The sequence below is a fragment of the Setaria italica genome, chromosome IV (assembly GCF_000263155.2).
Source record: "Setaria italica strain Yugu1 chromosome IV, Setaria_italica_v2.0, whole genome shotgun sequence".
Classification (NCBI taxonomy): Eukaryota; Viridiplantae; Streptophyta; class Magnoliopsida; order Poales; family Poaceae; genus Setaria; species Setaria italica.
The window spans coordinates 18,121,685-18,130,744 of NC_028453.1; positions in this window are offsets into that span (position 1 = coordinate 18,121,685).

Genomic DNA, 9,060 nt, shown 5'->3' on the forward strand with positions numbered 1-9,060 from the left:
CCGCCACAGCTGGTATCAGAGCCGTAGGTTGGGATAATCAACAGATATTACCATTTAAAAACTGAAACTCTAATTTAAAATAAAGAAAACATGAGTCACAGGTGGCAGTAGTGTTAATTGGTTGTTTGTTTTGCAGATGCTAACTGTTTGCTGCGTGTCGCTAGTATTCGGTAGTCTAATATTTAGGGAGAGATTACGATGCCACCAATTTTTCTACGAGTGTGTACATGAGTCTGAAAGTACGTAGGAATCATTGCATCATGTTTGCATTGCATGCTTCAAAACTTTTGGGTTTGGAGAGTGCCGTTAGACCTAAACCTGTCCCGTGTAATAGAAGCTAGACGTAGTAAGGGAGTCGATGCAATAGGGAACTGCAGAAGAGAAGATCAAGACAGACGGATGGACACCAAATCTTATTTGAGTAAGTAATTAGAACAACTTAGACTGTCTGGTGTGAGAAGAATAAGGAATAAATTAGATCCAGTCTGACAAGAGTTATGGGATTAGAAATCAGGACTATAGCATTGGAAGCATTAGATAAAGGTTTGAAGGATTTTCTTAAATGGAGCACGACGTTATCGCAATCACTTCATGAGCTCAGAAGACTTCAATGTATAATCTCCATCAAGATGCCATTCAAGTAATGTTATTAGAGAGAAAGGAATGGAGGTTCAAGGATAAGGGAAAATGATATTCCCTATGAATTTGATATAAATAAGAAGGCAGCTCTTGCACGAGATCGTAATATGGGAAAAGTTATGAGGAAAGCAGTTAAAGAAATTGAGTAAATATAAGGTCAATTGACGAAAGCTCAGGAATCCATTGATTTGATGCCTCGGAGATATATCAGAAAACCAAGGAAACCAAGACAACATCTGTTCGTCCCGATTGTAATGAAAGGAAAGGAGGATATTGTGGATAACGATATGGGTGTAAATGGACTTGCATCTTAAGAAGTAGATCTGCATATTTATGAGAATCTAGATAGTCTTGGTGTGGAAATGGAAGAGAATTTAGGAAGAGTCATATGAAAACTAATCAACTGTTTAGCTAAGGACAATATTGAAGGGGGTTGTTTTTAAGAACCATATACCAAGGTTTGTGAGATGCAGGGAATAATGATATTAAAGGAACAAGAGGAAGTTTAATGAGTTTCGGTCTGTTGGATTTTTGTGACCCCAGAATGTCGGACCCAAGAAGACACATTAATCCGGGTCAGAACTCGTGATGTAGAGCCACCATAAATTCTTACCTTGGTTGATGCTATTGCTAGTCTTATGAATTCAAGAACTAAGCAAGCTAGACTGCTGAGCAGGGACATTCAAAGTACAGCGAATTAACGTGGTTGTTGGGGATGGAAGCAGTATCCATAACACCAATTTTTGGAGACACTATTCTTAACCTTTCATACAACAACTGGACAGATACTATCCCAGCTGCTCTATGTGATCTACAAGCTCTCAATCCGCTAAATTCATCTCGCGATCATCTCATGGGAAAAGTGCCGAGTGTTCCAAAAAGGTTACAGCTGTTACACTCAATGGCAATTTAAGGTCTTTGCAGCAGAGTATGTGAGCTGCATGTACCACATGCGATGTTGTTTCTTTGCATACAACAAGATTAAAAGTTTTGGGTTAAAATATATATCCCCATTGTTGGTTTTGTGGCACTATTCATATTATCGTGATGCCTTATACTTCAATAGAGAAAGTCCCTCATAATGCCATCACCGTTGGTTTCTTCTAGTAAGAGCTTCAGTAAAGTTTTCTACAAGGATTGAGCTCGGGTCACTGAGAATTTCACGGAGTCTTTGATTAGGAAAGGAAGCCATGGTTCAGTTTACAGAGAAAAGCTAATCCAAGTAAACAGGGTTGTTGGCTGTGAAGGCTTTTGACATGAACATATAAGGCACCAATGGGAATTTTATATTAGAATACAAAGCTCTGAGGAGATGTGTACAATTTTAGAGTATTGCTGGCAGAGACACTAACAGGGAGAAAGCTAGCAGATCTTGTGTTCTGCGATGGAATAAGCATTATTAACCATTATCGAGAAGAATCTTCCAAACCAGATACTTCATATCCTTGATGTTCAACTCTAAAAAGAATGCCAGGAGTTTTCTGGAGCAGATTTGGAAGAAGATAACGCAGTCTACTCATGCTTGTTAAAGCTGCTAGGAATGGCATTTTCTTACACATGTCAGCCTCTAATCACTGTATGAACATGAGACAAATTGTTGCAGAATTACACGTAAATCCAAACATTATATATGGATACCTGTGTGATTCTTCGATGTACGGAAACTCAAAAAGATTGAGTTTGTAGGACATTAACTCCAGGGTTCCGCAGGCACATGATGGACCAGCTATCTGGTTAGGCGATCCGTCAGAAAAGAAGATAGCTTGGGAAGATTTCAAGATAATTATTTGTACCCAGTTTCTGCTAAAAAGGATTACAAGAGTACAGCTGGAACAACTTCTAAAAATTTTAGCAGAGACACAAGAGTGTTTGGAAGTATCTAAGTGCATTCAACCATCTGGCACAAAATGCTCCCAAACATATGAACACTAAGTCTGAGAAAAGGAATTGCTCCCAAACACTTTTACAGATCATAGTTCTGCCATGAACATAGTAATCCCCAGGAAAGATAAGAGCTTTGGACAAACCCCTTAGAAGGGAGGAATCCTTGGAATGGGAGGACATTTCTTTCAAGGCATCTGAAAGTATGCCTCAGGAGCTGAAGGTTGTCTACTAAGAACCTGCTAGGTCTACTTATAGGCCCCAACCACAATTGTCATCTCAGTCATGGGTTATCCAGAACCCGGATAATACTCCATGTTCAACAAACCCATGAGTACCTGAAAGGTTAAAGCACCACTATCCTTGCAATTCTACAGCCGTATTATAACATAACTATGGAAGGACTGGTTTCGCCAGAAATCTCCATTTTTTAAAGAAAGGGCTAGAACAAGCTCAGAAGAAAACAAAGGAATAAGAATACTTCGGAAATAAGTAAGCTAAAGTGATGTTACTTGCTTTACCCAGATGAAAGGAGGGTGTTCTATTTCAAAAGCTGAATAATAGTACTCAAGAAGATGGGCTTGAGAAAGGAGATCTTAGATGAAGCTTGTTATTAGGATTCTCTATGCACCCGGGAACTATAAAAATGTATTAACACCTGAAGCAATGATTTGGTGGACAAGAATGAAAAGGCAGATAGCTGAGTAGGTATCTGAAAGTAATACGTGTCAAAAGGTGAAAAGCTATGTATCAGGAATCGGTTAACTTATTGCAACTCTTAACCATTCCTGAATGGAAGTAGGAAGACATTTTCCTGGATTTTACGGTAGAACTTCCTACTACCTCAAAGGGGTATGATTTCATATAAGTTATCATAGCTTGACTCACTAAGACGGCTCATTTCATTCCTGTCAAGACCGCTTATCATATGTCAGCTTGTGTGGAGTTTTATATGTCTCGGGTAGTATCGTTACATGGAATACCCAAGACAATTGTCTTTAATTGAGGTTCTCGACTTGTCCTTGGATTCTGGGAATAAATGTGTGAGGCAATGGGAACTACCCTTATTAAGGACAAAGGATGCTTGGTTAGACAGAAAAAGATATGCTTCAAGCCTGTATTCTTACCTTCTCGAAGAAATGGGATGAATGTTTTGCCTCTAGCAGAAATGGAAAGAAGGTTTGCTTTTTAATTTGGTTGGAATCAAGAGAAAGAGTACATTTGGACCAGATCTAGTCATTTAAAGTTAAGGAGAAAGTCCAAAAAAAATTGTAAAGAACCTTGAAATAGCTTAGTCCTGACAGAAAGGTTATTCGGATACAAAAAGAGGATCTGTGGAATTTTATTTTGAGACTTTGTACATTTCGGAGTATCCCCGATGAAAAGAATACACCGGGTTGGAGTAATTTGCTCCGATATATATCTGTCCGTATAAAAATTCTGGATCGGAAGACCATCAATGCTCGAACTAAGAGTATCAGATTGTACAAGGTGCAAGCTCCAGGTGAAGCTACTTGGGAACAGACTGAAGACCTAGAGTCTAAATATTTTAAGTTATTTGAAACTGTCCGTATCAGATGAACAAAAGCCACCACCTCACTTTCCTTATACAGACAAGAGAAAATATGATGTCTGAGGCAGTTTCCTTTCCATTCTCAAAAACCGAGGATTTAACCCTGGGAATCTCGGGACGAGATTCTGTTAAGGGGGAGGGGCTGTAACACCCGCCATTTTTAGTCATCAAAGTGACTTTGAAGAATTGAAAGCAATTCGAGAAGAAAAGAAAAAGGAATTGACCGAAAAATCAAATTCGGGTCAAATTTGGCCGAAATTTGAATTTTGGATTTGAAATTCAGAAAAATTCGGCGAAAATATAGAGTGGAAGTGTAAAGATGATTAGAACTTAAGGGTCAAAAATTTGGAATAATATTTTATCCTAAACACTCAAAGGAAATCAGAGAAGGAAATGAAAAGCAACGTTTACTATTCACCGTCCGAAAACAAGAAATTAGAAAAACAGCTCAGAGTCCATTTTGGAAATTGAATTCTGACAAATTTCTCAAATAAGTAAATCAGGACAACTATACCATGTTGAAGTATGAACTTTGGACTCCTAAATCTAGGTATTGTTGATCAGGAATAACAGAGGGAACCATTTCAAATGGAGGCCTAAAGTTGGCACTTTGTCACAATAGGCGACCTTGCTGGAAATTGGTTAAGTCTGAAATTGGTATTGAGTACCTGCCTCTAGAACCAATTTCTGGGGAAATTTCCGTAAAAGTGAGCAGATGTTTTTGGACATTAGTGTAATATGGACTATGGAGAAGGTAAATGAATAGTTGTTGTCCAGAGAAAGTGGGAGGTTTGAATTCAAATTGGAGCCAAAAGTCAGCAATTGAGCAGGATTCGAGCTCCTCGCTGAAATAACTAAGTCTGGAAAATATGATGAGTATCTATCTTCGAAACCGAATTCTGCCTAATTTTTCAAGTAAGTGAGCAAAGGCAACTAGACAGCGGTGAAGTACGATCCTTGGACATGTTTAATAAGGTGTTGTTGCTCAGAGATAGCGAAAGAATTAAATTTAAATCAGAGCTCAAAGTCAGCACTCTAGCTATTTCGGCCAACTCTCGAGCTGCGTAAATTCTAAGTTTGAAACAGTGTTAACTAGCAATGTTTGGAGCAATTTTCAGGAAAATCCAGTGCAAAGGCTATATGGTTTCTGGTGCAAAATGGAATCCTTATTAGTTGTAGAACACAAATAGGGAGTAGTTGGCCTATATGGAATACAATTGGGCTACTGAAATTGGTGCTAAAGAAGGGTAAACGACCACATTGGAAGACTGTCGAAACTGAATCCGAAAATTCAGTTGACAGTAAAGTGACAGGAGCTTGGAGCTCCGAAATCTCGACCTTAGGATGCTTAATTCGGTTGGAGGCCAATCTATCAAATGGAGTATTTGAACTACTCTACAAGTTTGCTTAAAGGAGTTCTACGAGTTGAGATGGAGTATCTTGAGTATTGGAGGGATGAACAAATCGTTTTGAAAGGAAGAAATAAGAACAGAGGCGACAGGCAGTAGAAACAGAGCAGCGCGGCAGTGCCGTGCCGCCGCCGGCTCTCGCGCATGTCGGCCAGCGCGACGGTCACCGCTGTGCCACGTCGCCACCACGAGCCAAGCTGAACGTGGCACGGTGAAAGACCACGACCTTGCTTTCCCGCGCTTATCCTTTCACCGGCCGTATTACATCGACAGAAGCAAAGCTCGGTCATGCAGTACCGCCGCCGGCCAAATTCACCCACGCCGCCGCTTCTCCTTGCAATTCCATCCACCCAAAGTTCCGCCAGCTACTCCTCAACGTCCCAAGCTCCTCCATTTTCCAGCTCCCCGCCGTCAAGCTCCGGTGTGCCGCTATTTCCATCCGCCGGCCGCCGTCATCCAATCCCCAAGGTGAGCTCCTAAATCGGCTTTTCCTTCTCGATTGGCGGGCCTAGGGGTGTCCTGCGAAGGTGTGGGAGCTGTTGGGGAAGTCGGGGGAATAGCTTGTGCCGCCTCCGTGCGCCGCCATGACCGGCCGACGGCCAAGCCGTGGCCGCCCGTGGAGGGGCCGGCTCGGGCCGCCTCCCGGCGAGCTGCGGCTGGGCGCGGGTGCGCCGGGTCTGGGCGCCGCCGCCCCGTCTCGCTCGAGCCGCCGGAGAGCCACCATCGGCCGGGCTGCCCCGTCCTTCTCCTGCCGGCGTGCGCCCGGCCTTGGTCGGGGGAGGAAGAAGCCCCCTGACCAAGGGGGCCGCCCGTCAGCCGCACAGGAGGGAGGGAAATAAAAGGATAAGGGCCGGCAGCCATTTTGGGCCGAGGAAAAGGCGCCGGCCCAGCTAAGCGCGCGCGGCATAGAGAAGAAGGGGAAGGCCGGTGGGCCGTTTATTGGCTTAAAGAAAGAAATGGGCCATGAAGCCCAGGTTGGAGTGGGAGAGGAAAAGAAGAGGGCCAGCTACCGTCTTGGGCCGGGGGAAAGCGCGGGCCCAGCTAGCCGCTCGGTGTAAAGGAGGAAGGGAGATCCGGTGGGCTGTCCGAGGGATTTGAAAGGAAAATGGACCGTGCGGCCCAGGTGGAGTGCAAAAGAAGAAAGAAAGGGGGGAAAGGTGGGCCGGCGGGTGAGAGGGAGACCCTGGGCCGGATTAGTAGGCCGAGTATCAAAGGGAGAAAAGAAATAAAAGGTGGGCCGGCCGGGGTTGAGAAAAAAAAAAGAGAGAGAAGGCTGCCGCAAAAGGCCACGCATGGAAGGTTAAGTTGACGGGCCACCTTTTGGCCCGAGGAAGGGTGCCGACCGTGGGCCCCACGTGTTAGTGAAGAAAAGAAGAAGAAGAATAGGAGACCGGATGGGCCCTAGGTGGAAGTGATAGTGGGTAGAAGAAGGTTGGGTAAGAAAAGTTTGGGCCGGGGGTTTTTATTAAATCTTAGGTTTTCTTTTATTAGATAAATAGATTAAATGCTGCTTTCACCATTTAATTCACAGGAAATTCTAGAAGTGCCCAAAATTAGTGAAACCAATTTTATTAGGGTTGTTTTATTTTCCGTTATGCATTAAAATTCTTAAACCCTAGGAAAAATAATAAAAATTTAGGTATTTATTTAATGCCTTTTTATGTAAGGTATTTAAATAAATGCTTAAACTTTATTAAATGTATAAAACTTGAAAATGCTTTATTATCCACAAATTATTAGTAATTCATAGGAATTAGGTTTTTGAGATTAGAAAGTTATCATAATGCTTTTAAAAAAAATAAATAAAAAGGTCTAAGATAGGATTAGTAAAGGAAATAAAAATGGTGGGTTAATCTTTAGGGTTTTTGTGTGTTGGCTTGCAACTTTATCATGATAAATTGTATAGTCCTTGTTGGATTGCAACTTTATCATGAAGGAAAGTTGTATAGTCTTGTATTCAAAAGTTTGCATCTCTAACTCTTGCATATACTGAATCGTAGACGTCACAACTCCTGAAGTGGAATTCATGGAATTCAGCTGGAGATGGACAGCGTTCGCGAAGTGTGGAATGCCTCTTTTAATAAAGAAGTTTTCCGAAGAACTAACCTTTGTTGATCCCAGGCAAGCCCCGGTGCATTTATACCTATCTATTTTAGAGTCGTTATTTCATGTGACTAGTTATAGATTATTGTCTATTGTATGCACTAAGTCTAGGAGTTGAATGAAACCTATTCTTGTGTATGATCATGCCTTGTTTTAAGGACATCTTTGCCACTTGTTCAAATCTTAGAAACTACCCAAGTCTAGAAGTGCTTACTTGCTTACATGATCGGTTTACCAACCTTAAGGAAAACTCTTAAGTCATACATGTTGCTTATGAAGGACAGTTTGGAATATGGAAAGGGACAGAAGCTAGAGATGTAGTTCTGTCTGTTAGATTAATCTGGTTAAGGACCGATCCGTGTCTTAACCATTGATCAAGTGATAACCTCTGATCACTTACTGGGTATGGGACCAGTAAAGCCCAGTAGATTAGTAAATTCTATGATCAGGAATGCTTCGTACCCGCATTTGACGTGCTGGAGATTGGCAGGGGTGTAGCCTGAAACTCACATGGAGATCAGGCCAGACGTGGGGTCCCATGTGGGGGTGCATCCCTGGATCCGGGTAGTTGTATTCCTAATCATTGACTTTGCTAATCGAGAGGTTGTTAGTACGACCTGTACAGTCGTATATAGCTGGTGATCAGGGTATTCTCCTACAGGATGTAATTAGATCCGGATCGCCGCAATTCTCGGTTATGAATGCACTTGATCGCTGTTAAGCTTCGTAGTATGAACTCATGCGATATAAAATCTCATGTTGCCAAGTACTGTATGATTTAACAGCTGTGGTTGTTTTTACTTCTGCTATTATTTAGAATGGTTAGGTAATAACTTAACCCAAATAAAAGATAAAAGTAAGGTGTCACTTGTAGTAAGCTTTTCGGCAAAAATTGCATTAGCCAAGTACACCAAAAAGCTAAGCATACTCTTCCAAAGAAAGCTATTATATTGGTTAGTCGGGTAAGACTTGCTGAGTACTTCGTACTCAGGGGATCCCTTGTTGTTGTTTTCAGAAACCCAGCAGGGACTCACCGAAGAGGAAGCTCTGAAGATCTAGAGTATCTTATGAGTCTCATGATACTCTAGAATAAAACTTAAATGTTTGCTTTTCTTCCGGACTGGTTCATATTTTAAATTCTTAGAAACACACTAACCTGCACTATTAAGTTTGTTTCAAACTATGGTTGTAATATATCGTACCTTGGTTATGTCTTTAAAAATGTAATATTTGTTGATATTATCCCATCGCGGATATTATCCTGATGTATGGCTATGAAACACGTCGTGGATCCTTCGAGGAGTCCTAGGGACACTCGACGGACTACCAGACTTATGCTGTTTTAGGTGCGTTTCGGATAATTGTTGTTTCGACAGCGATTAGACGCACTTAAACCAGCTTAAGTTGGGCGGTTCCGCCACACGCAGCCCGCAGGGGCCAGGCGCCCAGGCGCCA